Source organism: Agelaius tricolor, unplaced genomic scaffold (assembly GCF_023055355.1).
Source record: "Agelaius tricolor isolate 1412-34295 unplaced genomic scaffold, bAgeTri1.0.p SCAF_7, whole genome shotgun sequence".
In the NCBI taxonomy this organism is placed as follows: Eukaryota; Metazoa; Chordata; class Aves; order Passeriformes; family Icteridae; genus Agelaius; species Agelaius tricolor.
Window position 1 is genome coordinate 8,517,351 of NW_027269267.1, and position 15,964 is coordinate 8,533,314.

Genomic DNA, 15,964 nt, shown 5'->3' on the forward strand with positions numbered 1-15,964 from the left:
GCTTTAAGACACCATTGAATTAACAAGCAGTTCTGTGGACATTGGCACTGAGAGGAGCAAAATGCATGGACAGCTGAGAGATGAGGAGTTTGTCCCTTGGTTTGGGAGGTCTCCAGTGTCCATCAGTGGCTGAGCTCATTCTGAAGCACAGCATCCTGGCAATGGCAGCTCTCTTCTCTTCACAATTCCCTATTTTCACAGACCTGTAGGAGCTGAATCACCTAAGCAATCCTTCTGTGCTTTTGCATTTTGTTGGCTTTGGCCAGAGGGTTTCAAAAGTTATTACAGGGAGAATCACACACACGGCGTGCTCACATAAGCCTTTAAAAATCCTGCTGCTGCTATGCTTATTACCATGGATAGTCCCCTTAGCTGAAAAATGAGTCATAATTGTAGAAAACAGTGCAGAATTTGAACCTAAGCCATTAATGCTAATGTAATATATGGTGAGAAAATACTATTAACATTTGGATGGATGAGTTACAATACTCTGATTACCACACATTTGCATTCCTTAGCTTCTGTGTGATTACAACCTCAGCTTTGAAGCTGTGCTACCACAAAGACCTCCTTTGCTGTTTCGATTTGTTTGCTCGGTGTGTGCATATTTAGAGGCAGTGCTGGTTTGCTGTATTAATAATATTGATTGCACAATGATTCCTGCCGTGCCCAACCACGGCGACGGGGAGGGAGGACAGATGATCCTAAAGGGGTGAATTCCCTCTTAGGAAAGGGAGTTCTGGGGATTTATGGAGCAGCCACCTCGCTGAACTGTGGCTGTTTAATAGTTCTTTAAAGGCTCAGATCCAAGGGAGTGTCCTGACTTCCAGGAAGTTCAGAGAGAGAGAGAGCAGAGTACCTCTAGAGGGCAATTCATCCCATGGATTGCAGCGCAGGAGGCTCCGGCCGCGCTCCAGGTGCTGGGGCTGCAGCCAAGGAGCCAAACCTCCCCAAGGTGACTGCCCAGACTGCACAGGGCATGCTGCATTTCTCTCCAGTCAGCCAGCAAAAATGTTCCTGCCCACCCAGCAGTGTTTTCCTCTGGGTTTTTCCTTGTGCCTTTTCTGTCAGTGCGAGGAGCAGGATTGCCTTGGTGCTGCTTTCTCTGAGACATGGGCTGGGAAAGTTTTGTTCCCAGGCTCTCTAACCATGAGCAGCAGCAGCGTCAAAAGGCAGCAAGATAGATGTGCCTACCAAAATAATTGTGTTTTTTCTGGTGCTCTTTGCGTGACAAAAACATAAGAAGAGGTCAGATGGGCAAGTGATGAGGCCAGAGATTTTGCCCAAACGTGAAAGATCTGGCAACCTCTGTACTATTGGTATTTTAGGACCTAGAAAGCAGCAAGCTAAGTTATAAACCCTCTGAGCATCTTGAGGACAACTTTGCACAACACCCTGCACAATTTTGATGGAAAGTACTATTTCCTACATTCTGTGTGTGGCTTGCCAATTTTCCCAATGGTTTTGCAATTACAGCCAGCCTGGAGGGTCAAGTTCTGCTCCCTCTTAAATTGAGAACTTCTCTGAGAGGTAGAGAAGGTGCAAGCAGACAAGAGTGGCTGACCAAGAACCCCTTGGGCTGTACCTGTGCCTGGAGGACATGGGCAGGGTTAACTCTAATTGCCATAATGGGGCTGCAAGGTGGGGCCCTGCTCAGCCTTAGCTTTGGAAAGCAAAATAAACTGTGTGGGCAGACTGAGAACAAAGTCAGAGTACAAAGCTGTGGCTTTGCAGAGAAGGGAGCTTTATACCCATGCAGAACAAAGCACATGGGTGCCAAGCCTCACACAGGGAAAGCTGAAGGCAGTATCATGATGCTGGTCTGCCCCTGGCTTGGACCTGACCAGGGGAAAATGCTTACTTTTGGTTAGTATATGGAAATGTGTGAGGAGAGGAGGGAGGAGACAATTCTGTAGCCAGTGTCTATATTGCAGTTTTAAATTAATGGCAAGTTGTCTTAATCGTGGGACAGCTGTTCCTTTTTATTCTCACTCCTGCAGCAGAATAAATGAATGAAATAAAAATGAGTGAGAACTTGAGCCTTCATATAATGGATATTGTGGATACAGCCTCCTGTAAATTACATTTTGGACGCCCAACAGGTAAAGTCTCATATATTACTGGGATACTCACGTGTCCTTTCAAGGCTCTCCTACAGCAAAACCCTGCAAAGTTAGCACACCTTCTGCAGGTTGGAGAGAGCCTGATGGAGGAGGAAGAGCAGCAGAGTCATTAGGGAACATCATTAGAGGCTTAAGAGCTAATGATCCAAAGCACATTGACATTAATGTGACTCTTTTTTTTTTGGACTTGAGGCACCAGGGCATGTGAATCCTTGCTTGTGATATTTAACATGTCTGGTTTTCATGCACGATTATCTATTTTGGAACAGGAAAGCATTTTTTCTCCTCTGTAGAGTAAAAAGCAAATAAATAATCCCCTTGTGCTGAACAAATTGTAGCACTGGAGACAAGTTTTCTTAGAATTGCTCCCATCATAAAATCTGCTGGTTCATTTTTTCCTATGTTTATAAAGGCAGTAAGCAGTTCTATTAAAATTAATAGAAATACTCACAGCCGTACAATTAAACCTTGCCTGCCTGGCCAGTGGAAGGGAAAGACAAGGCCAAGGAAACTTTCACTTTTTCATTATGCTTTTCCTTCTGTCACAATCAAGATGCTATTGTTGAGGCCGAGCTTGAAAATCAAAATATTTTCCTTGGGGGACGCTGTTTCAGCCCTCAGAGGGGAGAAGGGTTGGGGAAACAGCTGGACTATCACTGAACAGGGCCAAGCAGGGATTCCTGTGAGGGACTCAGTGCCTCCTTGTAACTCCATGTTAAGATTTACTCTTTGCTTGAAGGAACAGTCCCTGTGCATTCATTTTGACCTGATAATGGCTGTGTAACAATCCGGGATACTACTTATTTATGTTGCTCCCTGACAGCTTAAAAATTCATTAATGTCTCAGCAATAAATTCTGAGCAGACTTCCCTGAAGAGATGAAAAATGGGGGACACCAGCTAATGAATTATCAGACAAATACTGTGGAAGGAGGGCCTGCTCTCCTCTTCCACACTGTTCCTGTGCCTGAATGGAAGGGGGCTGGGGTTTAGAGTTTCACTTTTTATTTCTGTTTTTCTGCAGAATGTGGGAGCAAGGGAGGCAAGCTCCCCATCTGGCACACACAGTCCATATGGCAGCTACACAATCTCCTCCCCTGCTTTTCAGAGACTTCTGAACTGGAAGGGCAGCCCTGTCTGAAACCCAGCATGGGCTACACGAGTAACTTCCAGTTCCCATCCTGTTCTCTCTCCCTCCTGAGCAACTTATTTGACGGTGACAATTTACATAGGGAGGTTTTACAGTGCGGACTAGGATGCCCCAGGGACTGATTTAAGACTCACAAATCCATTTCAGAGCCTTTGTGCTGAGAAGACGGTGTGGCAGATTCAATATTCAGCTGTGCTCATCTAAATCCAGAGGTGATTTGGGGGAACAAAAGCCTCCAGGTTTACCTTGGTGCAAGACAGAAAAATAAAGGTGCCTGCCTGGACTCGTAGCCACTGTGCATCAGTGAAAAATACCTTGCACACAAAATTCACAGTACTTTTTAGCTAAAGGTAGATGACAAGCCTGCCACTATATATGCAAATATTGTAGAATGCAGGAGGTCAAACAACAAACATATTTTTTTCTGCTAAGTTACCTTTCCCTTCTCAAAAAATGGCAAATATAGAAAAAAAATGAAAGCTGGACCAAATTTTGTCCTCGTAATTTCTATGATGAAGTTATGCCAGGTATTTTCCCAAACAGTTCTTTGCTGTGGATTGCATGCATGGATGAATGATCCCCACATAAGACACATTCATTTTAAAATTTATTGACAGTGAAAAGGCAACCCAGCTCAGAAAACACTGACAATGCAAAACTAAGAATCTGACTGAAGGAAAAGGATTTAATTAAAGTTATGGAACACTTTTTAGTCTTAGTTACATGGAAATAGTGAAAACATGTGCTGGGAAAGCCCTTTCTCAGTTCACCCTTCCCAGAATTTTTTTGCCAGGGAGGACCTAAAGCATCATCCTGTTTGAGGCTGAGACAGCTGAGAGAGGGGAAGAGAATTCCTTGCCTTTATCACTTTCTAACAGGCAATTAAATTTATTTAAACCTTGACAATTAATTTTATTTAAACTCTGATTTCTTTTTGCTATATAGGAATATGAAACTGTGCCCTGATATTAATAATAAATGAGGAGAGAAAAGAATTTGAAATAATCATGATGAGCACATTCGTTTCCATGAATACAGTTGCTTCAATTTCAGTCTTAAAATGAAAACGAAATGAGAGGAAATCCAGATTTCCTCCAGCCATACTCTCCTGTTTACCCCAGTGCTGCTGGGGATGCTGTGGATCTTTCATGAGCCACCCATGCAAGGGAAGGTGCCCCTATTTTGATGGGGAAGTAGCTTGAGAGATTTTCTAAGGTACTAACCATGGGAAAAAATAATGAACATTGAAACTGTGGTGCTTCTGACTTCCACTGTGCATAACAGAACCTCTTCAAAGTGCTGAAGGGCCCAATAAATATTTGGGGGCTGCCACTGGGGGCAGCTACAGCACCTCCCCTGCTGCTGGCAGTACTGGGGGCAGAAAATGCCACTGGAAGTGTCTGGCCTAAGTTCCACAGTTTGGCCAGGAATTCTACGTGCAGGTGAGCAAAACCTGTGCTTCTGACTTCTCTCATCTGAGTGCTGCTCTTGTCACCCAGTGTTCAAGAAGTAAATCTGGCAAGGAGGAGAGCCCAGCTGTGATGGAGCAGGCACTGGTTGGGCTGTAGGGGAAGGAGGGTCTGCAGATGTGGGATGGATGGATGGATGGATGGATGGATGGATGGATAGATGGATGGATGACTTCCCTCGGTACCAAGCAGTTACCAGGTGGAGGACTGTGGGCTTTCCAATATTGAGTCTTTTATCAGTTACTAATGTATGATTTTTTTCTTTTGCGTGCATGGCAAGAATATTTTATATATATGTTTGTGTGTATGTGTCTGTGTGTGCCTGTTTCAAAGAAAACACTCAGAAGCTCTCAATGCAAAGGTGAGTGTGCACCTCTGTCCATGGGACTCTGCTCTGGAGCAGGAAGGCCTGAGGCAGTTTCACACGGAGCAGATCACACCAGTTTTTCTGCAGCATCCCTTGTACTCAGACAGACAAAATTCTGACAATGGGCTTCCAGATTCAAAGCTGCTCTGCACTCAGTTCTGGTCCTTTCTGAAAAGTTGCAATCTGGAATAAATCCTGAAACAGCAAACCTTCCAGCAAACCCTTCTACAGCTCTAAGCCAAATACCCAGACTTCAGCTGAATTCTCTGAGCTCTCTGGGCTTTGTGGAAAAGTTTAATTCAGTTCATGTGACTCACTCTTCCTCCTGTTGGGATAATGGAAAAGATAAACCTACACTTGGATGTCAAGAAACCACAGTCACCAAACATAAAAAGAACAGAAATGATTAAATAGGGGAATATTCTAAATAGGGGAATGTTTCTAGTTCAGAAAAAAACCCCAACCCCACCTAACAAATGCTTTCAGCAGGTATTTTCTAACAAAATTGCATCTGGAGAATTCTGGCCTTTTTATTTTGCATACTGATCAGATTCTGTACACATGTTGAACTCTTCACATGGATCAAGCCTCCATCTGGGATTAGCCTAGCATTTATGAAAACACAATCCTACTCCCCCTAGAACAGGGCAGCACAGAGAGCTTGGTGTGACCAACCTGCAGCAGGAAAATAGGGAGACCAGCTGCTCCAGCAGTTCCAAATTCGTTTACATGAGTTCTTCCATTGTTGCTATGTAATAGCTTGATTTGACAAACAGAAAATCTCTGAGTCAGTGGAAAGCCAAAATGGAAAGCCATTTTCCATAGCTCTGCCACATACTTAACAAGGTTATATAACCAGTCATTACCTAGCTCTTAAACTAGCCATTAAGGGGTTTTTGCCTAAAAAGGGGTAGAGAGGTGTGTGAGTCATCCAGTCTTCCTCCAAATCTTTGTGACAGTTAAAATTACATAGAAGGCCAAGCTGACATCAGAAAACTCTTTCTACTGAGGACTGGCCACAGTCAATTGTGATTCCCCCTCTGTCTTGCAGAAGTTTTTGAATGACTCAGTTCAGCAGTGCTCCTGGTAAGAAGGAGGAGTATGGCTTTGGAAACAAAACTTTTTCTCCTCTGAATGTGCTTTTGCTTTGTCTCCTGTGAGGGCACACACATTACCTCTTATTCTTCAAGAACCTCAGAACACACTCAAAAAACCCTCAAAATCAAGAAAATAAACACACCAACCTCACATGAACCTCATTTATCTCGTGAGCTTTTCAGGGCAACTCTTGAGGGTCCTTGTGCTGCACCTAGCAGAACTGTGCCTGACTTCTTTCAATCCTTAAGAGAGCAAATGTGTTTAGTAACAGTTCCACTGAAGTTCCAAACAAATAACTCCACCTTATCCATGAATAAAGCACCAGAACAGGATCCAAGAGGCCTTCTGTCTGTCCCACTGTGCTGGAAGGAACACACAGCCCTGGTGTAGAGCAGTAATGTGTCTCTCAGGAATTCCCCCCACCAAAATGCCTGCTGCAATCCAAGGGACTTCTCTCTCACCCCTGTCTTCAAGTGGTCATCTGGGAGAGGCAGGAACAGAAAAATGCTGAATGTTGTCCATCACCTTAGAAAAGTAAAATATTGCTGCCCATCTACATAGCTGGAGCTTTGTCCTTTGCACAGAGTCCACCATGAATGACTTGTGTCAGCCACAGCCCAGCCTGGCATTCACACAAGTTACCAGGAAATTCAGATCTCTGTCAGAAGGTTGGGGCTGACTTACACTCTGCTCTTGGGAAGTTCTTCCTGAATGTCTTGAATTCAAGACAGTCCACACAGGAAATTTGTTTCACTGTGAATCATGTGTTTTCTGACCTATTTGCCCCCATGTTTCCAGGGAATGGGACAGTCCTGCACTATTCTCTTGGATTTTACAGAGCCCTTCACCTACACTGCAGTGTTGAGGAGAAGGAGGTTGAAACCTGATGTCTCTTAAGCCCCATTCCCTTCCCTCTGAAAGATTTCAAAGTGTCTTTGGAGGCTTTCAGCTAGCTGCATCCCTTCTGTGGCAAAACTGGGAGGGGATGATCTGGCTTCGTGCACTTTTTAAAAAGCTTGATAAGTAAGAGCATTAACTTCTCCACGCTGGCTAAAAAAAGCCTTGCTAAACCCCTTGAAACCAATTGAGGAGCAGAGCAGAGTTAATCCTGGAAAATGCTCACGGTAGCTCAGTGACACATGGCCATGCACAGGCAGAACAGTGCTGCAAGTGATCTGCTCAAACAGGACTGGGAGAAGCTGCAGTTGGATTTTGGGGTGCGGACCGGCCCTTGGTGTTGCCTGAGTGGAAGTGGAGGCTCATGCTATGAAACTTCTCCCACTGCCTCTTTAATATTTTGCTTTTATTCATGTAAGGTTTTCTCTGTTGGAAATTTCTGACATTTTTCCATCTGCCTCCTGAGTCCAGGCTCATGGAGAATAGACATGAAGTACAGCCATAAGAGCTTTCTCCTTTGGAAGGACTGTGTGTTCCAATCTCCACCTGGAAAAACATTTCAGAATGCATTATCATCACTCACATTGTGCAGTGGTACAAATAGCATCTGTGTACTGGAAATGGGACCAAGGTCCCCTTGTCCCAGACACTGCACCTCCAAGGAATGAGAGGTAATCTCCATTTCCAATGTTACAGTTTAAGCATCAGAAAAGGTATTTAAACTTGCAATGGCATTCTGTTGGATTAAACATATTTGGATGAAGCACCTACCCTTCATTTGAAGAGTGAGAAGCCATCAGCTCTTTTATTAAATTAGCTTGCTGAAGCAATAGCACCCTCCATCCAAAACATGGGCTCATGTCAAGGTCCAAATGAAAATGTGTGGAGCTTTTTTATAAGGAGCCTCAGTGGCATGGAAAGATGGAGTGTGCTGGGTGTAGTTTTAAGAGAGGGCTCTGTGGCTGCATGTACACAAAAGCATGAGAGAAAGAAAAAGGTACAAATACAGAGAGAAAAAAAAGAAGGAAACAGAAAGAAAACTTCAAAGGTGGACACAGAGCTGCTGATGGTAGGACCCTGAGAAATATCTGAGAGAATTGCTGCTTAGACTCTTGAAAAGGGCTTGGAAGTTTGGCAAAGAACAGACTGTTGTGTGACTCCCTTGGGAGCACAGTGTTTGTGTGGTCCCTCTAAAAGAAGTGCATCCAGGGAAAAACTGGATTTAAAAATTCTTTTAACTGAATCACCCCAAAGCTTTGCTAGTAGCTTGAGTTAAAAAGAAATCAGAAATCTTAGAATAGAGATCTACCACTTTTGTTCATTTTTAACAAACTTCTCTTCCAGCAATGAGTTCTCAGCAGGCAAACTAAAGTGTCTGCAATGGAAATTACCTTCTAAAAATTGCCCTGCTCCAATAACGAACAGAAATCTTCCATGTGACATGATGTAGCCTATCAAAACTGTGCCATATAACTCAAATTTCAAATTTCAAATAACTTATCGCACCTCTATTTGGTTTTGGTTCCTTTCAATTAATTTCTGTTGCTTTTCTGTAGAAGGATGGCAGACAGTTAAAGCCCACAGGAATCAAGCAAACATTATCCTTCTTATACAAACATCACTGAAATCCTCTGATGCTGCTTGTTCCTTGACATGCTTTCCATAGGGGCCACTCCCTCAAGTCCTTGCTTAATTTTCAAATTTGCCCTGGAACCAAATTTTTTAATTATGCTCTGGCCACATGAGATTCTGCCAAGGCAGCTGAAAGGCAGAATTTCCAGACTCCAAGGTGGTAAGACACAAGGTGTCCTCTTTAGGGCATCAGATCCCCATCCCAGCTCTCCACAGGTAATCAGGAGGATGATGACTCCACAGTTCAGCCATCAGAGCTCTTAAGGATCTCAGTTGTCTTACTGACAAACTCAGAGGTGTCAAGTCCTGCTCCATGTGTCACTTTGCCATAAATATAATACCCTAAGTAAACAAAAGCTGGCATTAACTCTCCACCAGGCTGACAGCTAAAAAAATCTGGAGCTCTGGTGAGTATTTGAAAGAGACCTCCCCCCTTTTGCTGCTCTTTTCCCTTTGTAGTTTGGACACAGGAGCTGGGAAGGCAGGATAGGCTTGACTCTTTCTACCTGCAGCATCACAAATAGCACAGACCCTCTAATATGGGTCCAGGGAAAGTCACCTGTGTTCTCAGCTAATCAGGCAGTTTCTTTTGGCTTATTTCCAGGGAAAATCACACACAGAGAAGGAAAAGGCAACATCTAGCAATAAGATGAGTATCTGATCAATAGCTGTATCAGATGAGTTTTAAACACAATGGTCTCCACTCCTTCCCTCCTTCCTCTGCTGTAAATCCAAACAAATTTCCCTGCAACCATGGAGTGTTTGCTGAAAAAAACCAAAAAACAAGCATTCTATCAGAGTGGGAAATGACATCTATTTTTTCCCCAGATTAATGGCCATGTGTCTCCCTTCCCCCTCAGTGACAATGAGCTGGTTTGATAGACACCTCTTAGCCTCTGTCACTCTCCCGTCGTGTTCTTCATATAGTGAGATTTCTTCTACTTCTTCTCCATGCTGTGCCACTCTAATATGATGACAAGGCAAAGTGTGGAACTGGGTGAGAAAAAATCCTGAGGCTGTATTCATTAACATGGAGAAAAGATTCAAAATAGCCTTGTTTCTTGGAAGGTTTGAGAGAAAAAAAATACATAGCTGAGAAACATCAATAGCTACTTATTCTCTCATTTTAAATCAGATCTGATCCGTCCATCAAGACCAGCTAAGATGAGAACTTCAAGTGGCCACAGGACTACAGTTCACAGACACTTTTTGCTGCCATCCTTATCCCTGAGTTAAAGGGCTCATTTTCCTAAGGGAAACAAAGTGGAAATTCCCCTAGGAGACACAGAGGTTTTCCTCTACCTCCCAGAGGAAGAGCTTTTCATGAGCAGCATTTTCAGGGCTGACACTGTGAAACTGGCACACAGAAGTGGTTTTCTTGCCCACCTGTGTTGTGTGATGCCATTTGAGACTTGAGAGCTGGGATGCAGCCCTGCCCCTTCCCAAGGAGCTCTCCTGCCATTTCTGGCGTGTACTTTAAGGCATAGGCAGGGCTGGGCTGTGCTCTCCTGCCCAGGAAGGCATCCCCCCAGCCCCCAGCCCTTTGCTGGGCTCGTGGCCTCTGTGGTTGTCCTAGGGTGATGTTGTGATGCTTGTATCCCCATTGGTGTGTGCTGTTTATGCTGGATATTATGTTCTGTGCCTTCCAGACTGGCTCTGAAGAGTGAAAGTTTTGTTTGGATTTCTTATCAGCCGCTCCCCTATGGCTGGTGGGACACACTGACAGGGCAGTACATGGTGCTGCTTTTGCTTTTTTGCTTTTGCTTTTCGCTTTGCTCTCGCTCTTGCTTCTGCTTTGCTTCTGCTTGCTCTTGCTTCTGCTCATTAGCTAGTTTAGCTAAACAGTCCAAATTTCTTCCTGGACTGTTTTTCCTTTCCCTTTTTTGAACCAACTTGAACCTGTTCCAGACTGGGACCTGGGAGCACCGAGAGTTTGCCCCTTGTGGCCTAGCGGGGCCTACTCTGGGCAGCAGCTGCCCCAGCACCGGGGGGACTGATAACAGAGCGACCATCCCCAAGAGGGACTTTCTGAATTTGTCATCTTTTTCAGAGTGCTGCAAGAGTGGTGTCATCTGGTATTGTTTATTTTGTGTGCTGGGGGGTGCTGTGCCTGTTAAATAAACAGGTTCTTTCCACTTCTCTCCGAGGAATCCTTCCTGAACCGGTTGGGAGGAGGGGCTGTGTGGGTTTGCTTTCTGGAGGGGCCCCCTTTGGAGATTCTCTCCCAAATTTGCCCTAAACCAGGACAGTGGTGAGTGACTTTTCCTCAAGCACAAGAAGCTTGGAATAGCGCAGGTCCTGCCGGAGCAGGCAGACAGAGGCTTTTGTTAATTACTCCTCCAAATTCCCTTGGAAAACTGCAGCATGCTGGCAAGGCACCTCTTGGATTCCCAGGCTAGCCAGAGGCTAGCCAGAACACACAAGCCCAGGAACATGACCAGCATGCCTAACAAGAATGAATTCACTCCAGACTCTGCATACTAATTAGAAGCTACTTGCTAGTAAAGTAATAACTTTATTAGCAATAGGGCTGGTAGCAGCCCTCTCATTGGATCAATCAGCTGTCACCCAGGCACCAAAATAAGCAAGCAGATCTTCATAAACATAATTTGTAAATTGGAAATGAGTTCTCTTGCAAATATGACCCCAATTTAATCATCTAAACGGGAGGAAACTCCTTTGGGGATTCTGGTTTTTCAAAGGCGACAATAATCAATGGTCACCACCAACTTGAACTGGCTTGAGTTTACTAAAAATTAAGATATATGCACACCTTACCCATTCCATGTCTGTCTGTCTCTCCTTATCATTGTCATTTCACAAACAGCACAGAATATGCACCAGGACAAGATCTTAATGCACTTGTTAGAACATAACACTTCATCATTGTCAGGCAGAAAACTGAAATCCCAGTGCTGAGGATACAGTGCACTTTTAAAAGGGCATAAACAATTTAGCACAAATGAAAAATAAATTTGTCCTGTCTAATAAAGACCTCATAAATACACTGATGTAGTACAAGAAGATGTATGGGGGTGGGGGGATGATGTCATTCTAACACAGGCTTTTTCATCAGTTTTGTTTTCCCACTTCAAGCAAATAAGGGGAGGGGAAATATGTCAGGTTACGAATGAGAATGAGAATGTAAGTCCTTAGCAGTAAATCCTCTCCTTCAAAACCAAGAAATCTCCTCCTTAGTGCTAAAGAAGATGTTGACAATCCTTGGAGATGCCCACAAAAACATATCAAGGAGTAGAATCTACTCACAGTCCCTCCAAAGTTGTGCATTTTAAAGACAGACACGTGTACTTGCACACAGATAATCCTGTGTGTGCAGGTAACTCCTGAGGTGTGAGAGTGCTTCTCACAGGGAAGAGCAGCCCAGTCTATCAGTCTATTAACAGTTTCTTGTCCCTATATGAGTTTTGCAAGGTAGGGAATCACCTTCCTCCACAAACAAGACAACTGCTGGGGTCATTTCTTTCTCATTTTGTGCCAGAAAGACAGTGGGGAAAAGTGGAGGACTGTCTACTTTGGTAAAAGGTATCAACACCACCAAGCAACAGAATCAATGCAAGGGGTTGAAACCAGATTTTTTGGAAAGTTAAAATGGGTCTGTATGAAAGAAACCAGAATCCATCCTAGAGGATGTCAGCTCCATTTCTTGAGTGGTTCTTGGCCCAATACATCACTGATCCCTCACCTCCACGCAGAGTTTTGTCTCTATCCAACAAAGCACTATGGCTTACAAGGAGCAGTTTTGCTAGGCTCTGCCCTCTAATGCCAAGTTCCTCCTCCATACAAAACAGATGACAATGATTTCACATTTTGGTTTACGTTTGCTTACACCACCAAACCCTTCCTGCCAGAAGCTCTGCAGTCAACCCTCCTTTATAGCAGAAACAAAAACTCCCTTAGCAGACGTGAAACCCTCAGGTTTTAATGATCACATCACCTACTCCTGTTTCCAGCAGCTCTAAGGAGTGCTTTCAAATGGGGATAAACATTTTTGTATGTATATCAAAGCTTTGCAGAGAGCTATTGTATGCAAGGGTAGGTACCTCCCAGTGCCAGAGCAAAAATTAGGTAGTTTACATGCAAGGTCTCCCTGGAGCAATGAAAGTGCAGATAAAAGGTGAGAAAGGATAATGTTAAAATTTAAGTTTATTGCATAACATTTAGCATGCATTTCTTGATTTTGACCAAGGTCAGTGTTTGGAGGAACAGGTCTTAAAAAAATTTACCAAATATTCCCTTTTCTTTCAATTTAACTTGATAGTTGATTCAAAGCTTGATCTAAATAAAGTATCCTTAGCCAAATAAAATAAGCTTAATTTTTTTATGTACACCTCATACCTATGCCTTGCCTTCCCACATGACTTTTGCTGCATCTTGACCTATGTGCAGCTGCAAACATTGTATGTCAAAGGTATCATGTGCCCTTTACCAGTGGAGATGAGTAAGGAAGAGCTCAAACCATGAAATAATTTTGCTCTTTCATTGCATCTCTATCCAATTTGGTGTGATGGATTTTCGTCTCTTTACCTTGCATTTGTTCCACTTTCTTTGTCATAGGAAACAAAAATATCATAACATTTGGTCTGAACATGTGAAAGGAGACTTCATCAGAATTGGCACAGTATCCATAGAAATACACAATCCTTGTGTATGCTTTCTTAATGGAGCATGCCCAGTGGTGTAGTGGTTCTGAGGAAATTAACCAATTTTGTAGCTATTGATGAGAAGAGAGAGGAAAAGAGAGAGTGAGAAAAAGAGAGTTCTTTTCCAGTGGGAAATATGAAACAAAATATTTTTTCCCTTAAGACCACACAGAGACAAAAACACTGTTTCATGAGGAGTAGTTTTGAATAAAAATATGTTGTGAATCAAAAGCCTTCTACCTCAAACCAACTCAGACGTCTGAATCTCACATGCAAATCTCTCTGGAAGACACGGTCCAGAAACAAATCCAGGATTAAAAATGGTCAGAAAACAGTGCTAATTCTGTAATTTCTGGACAAAATTCCTTTTGGTTGTACCAACATCATAGGATTTGCTTGTTTAGGACCTGCCCTAGGCATGGTGTGCTTTAAGAAACTTCAGTTTCTACCAGGTCTACAAGTTAGCGAACTTTCAGTTCTGGAATAAGCTACAGTCAGCAGGAACCACCTGCGTAGGAAAGGAAATAACATGGTCTTTAGCACTTGAGGAAAGGAAAGGGGAACCTTTCTAAAGAAAGAGAAAGAGCCCAACACCTCATTCCTTAATTTTTGAGCAAAATGAACAAACTTCACTCAGAAAGGATAGGTTTTCATCAGACACATGAACCAGGGGAAAAAAAAAAGGAAGTCTAGGAGTTTACATGGGCTATATTTTAAAATTGAGAAATACAATGACAAATGACCACCACCACCTAATTTATTTCTCCCCTGAATATTGTTTAATGTGCTTGTTTTTCAGAAATGAAAGAAATCAGCAGATTAGTGTGTGATGAGATTGTTGACAGACTTTACTGAATAAAGCACTAGGTGGAACCTAAAGTGTCCTCTAATGAATAATGTTAGGATCTAATACTAGCTTTACAAATTTACAGATGAAGTGTACAGGATAAACTTCTTTAGAAAAGCCCAGCAAGCAGATAGGCCAGATGTACTGCACCTCTCAGGGTGGCTAGTTCAAATTAAATTGTGAGCTGAGAAGGAATAATCCTGGTAGGTTCAGAAAACCAGTTTTAAATTTGGTCTGCTAGCAAAATTCTGAATGTATTTACTCTGGATTCCATTTCTCAACCCATATTAAAGCTCCATGGCATAATCAATTACGGGCTTATTGCAAAGTACAGTGGGATCCAATCTCTAGGAATGCCTCAGGGTATGTCTTAGAAGAATGATAAAACTAACAGTAATGGGGCTACAACTTCTAAGGTTAATTTTCACAGTTACAAATTTTATAAATAAATAGAAGGAATGTCAACTCTCAGTCACTCAGCTTGAGGTCTCTCATGCTGATAACTCCTCTCTTCTCAGATACTCTCCCTTTCCTCAGATATATTCCTTTTTCTGTTCTGAGGCCCCTGGGACTTGTTCAAAGCACTTCCATTCCTACCTTTCACATCACTAAATGGAGCAAAGAACTAAGGCAACAAGGAATATGCAGCAAGTACAGGAGGGGATGGTGCCCTCCCTCATGTTGCATCTCAAGGAACAGTCATACCACCCGCGAGCGTGATTTCATGAGACCTCAAAGCAAGCAGCGTGAGGCACTGCCAGATGGAGGAGAGGCTGCCTTGGAAAATTCAAGAGCTATGGGTATTGACATTGGTTGTTCTGCAGCAGTTTCTCTTCAGCAGGCAAAATGACAAGAGAAAAAAGACTCCTAAACTCAGCGACTGTCTTGCCAGAGCTCCTGAGATTGTTTATTTCATATCATGGAAAGGAAAAACACAAGGAGCATTCTTCCACTGTAGCTGCCATTTCACACTGGACACCACCCAGGGCCCCTGCCAAGCTTCACTTGACTCAGGTAAAATTGCTGTGTCCCACCAGTGTACATCCAGGGAAACCTACAGTGTATTTGTGGAAACCCAGGGCACCAGGAATATTTCTCTGTCTGCTCTGGGGTGCCCTGACCCCCAAGGGAGCACTGACTTTGACCCTCATTCATGGAGAAAGTTTCCCAGATTTCAAGATAGACTGGAATCCACAAAAGTATGAAATAGATGATAGAGAGTAGTGTAGGTGTATCACTTGGTGAGAAATTGAGGTTTTGGGACTTTTAGTATGTTGTGGATGGAAGCAAGATGGAGGGCACAGGGTGTTGTCCTGGGTTTCTTCTTCATGCTTCTTCTTCCTTCTTCTCATGGGCTTGGGTGTCTTCTTGTCATTGGGCAGAAAAGTCCCCATTGCAGTTCTTTGGGATCAGTTATTGGGTTAAAAGGGAAAACCATCTAGGTGTCAGTTCTTCATTGGATAGTTTAATCTTGAAAGACCTTGTAACAAGAGATTGTTGGCCATTTTGTGCTTTCTAATGAAAAGTTGCCAAACTCACAGTAGTGAGACTGTTTTACTGATAAGAAATAATAAACACCTGAGTCTGAACATGAACTATGGTCTCAAGTGCCTTCAATCCAGACCCAGAGAAACACACAACTTGTACCCCCACATGTATTAAACTGGTTTTGTCTTCAACCCTGCCAGTGATGGGGAAGGACTTGAGAAGAAAAACCAGAT